This window comes from Grammomys surdaster, unplaced genomic scaffold (genome assembly GCF_004785775.1).
Source record: "Grammomys surdaster isolate TR1022 unplaced genomic scaffold, NIH_TR_1.0 1164, whole genome shotgun sequence".
In the NCBI taxonomy this organism is placed as follows: domain Eukaryota; kingdom Metazoa; phylum Chordata; class Mammalia; order Rodentia; family Muridae; genus Grammomys; species Grammomys surdaster.
Window position 1 is genome coordinate 912,563 of NW_021605583.1, and position 939 is coordinate 913,501.

Genomic DNA, 939 nt, shown 5'->3' on the forward strand with positions numbered 1-939 from the left:
GAACGATGTCAGCTACCTCCTGACAATTTCCTTTCTTGACATTCAGGGATGCTAGGTCGACTTCCTGTCCAGAGCATGTGGGGCCAAACTGAGACTATACGGATGCTCACAACAGGTAGCTGATTTGGGGGTGTGTGACAAGGTTTCAGCCCAGAGGTGACATGATCATAGTCTGTCTTCTCTACACTTGTTTCACCTTATGTCCTGCTTGTTCCTTATTTCATTAGCATGCCTTGCAGATGGCTAATTTATTATTTATAGCTAGCATGCCTTCTGAGGTCTTCCTACAACTCACAAGCCACTTCCTTCCTCATTAGCTACATTTCACACATCTCACCTCCTGCGTTTTGCTCATAAGTGACTTGCTTTCTCTCTTTGCTGCTTTAGTTATCTCTCTACTGCTGGGGAGCAAAATGGCTGAAAACTTCGAAGCTTAAAATAGCAATTTGCCACCCCTCACCCCCAGCAATGGGCAAAGAGATAACTACTTGGTGGTGGTGTTCTTATTATCAGTCAGGGGCATAGCAGCTGGCAGTCTTTTATTCATCCTAGCCTGATGCCTGATTTGGTAGCCAAAGCTGTCTTATGCCTAGGACTCAAAAAAAAAAAATCAAATCAATTCAAATCAAGTTCAGGCAGCACAGCACAGGAGAAGAAAAACAGACATTCAGTCTGCCATGCTAACCACAGGCCTGCTCTTCAGTGAGGCACAGGCCCATAGACAGCCACTTTCGGCCATGTTACTTAGTGGGGCCAAAGGATGTCGCCCAGGGGCCTGCCAGACACATGGCCAGCTTGCAGCAGGAGCCACCACAATGTACAAGTATGTGGTGGTCAGATGGAAGAGAGAGAGAAGGTGGGCAACCTGAGCATTAGAGAGAGAGATGGAACTGAACTCACGGGTGGAGAGGAGTAGCCTGTTGAGAGTGGGCAGCCCTG

At 47.6% G+C, this 939-nt stretch overlaps 1 non-coding gene across 1 annotated transcript; it reads left to right on the top strand.

Annotated features, from left to right (window-relative positions):
• The first annotated feature begins 458 nt into the window (after window positions 1–458).
• LOC114635160 lies at window positions 459–602 on the top strand. The gene has a single exon (XR_003713416.1). It is a non-coding gene; the product is annotated as a small nucleolar RNA SNORA48 (small nucleolar RNA).
• Window positions 603–939: the final 337 nt, after the last annotated feature.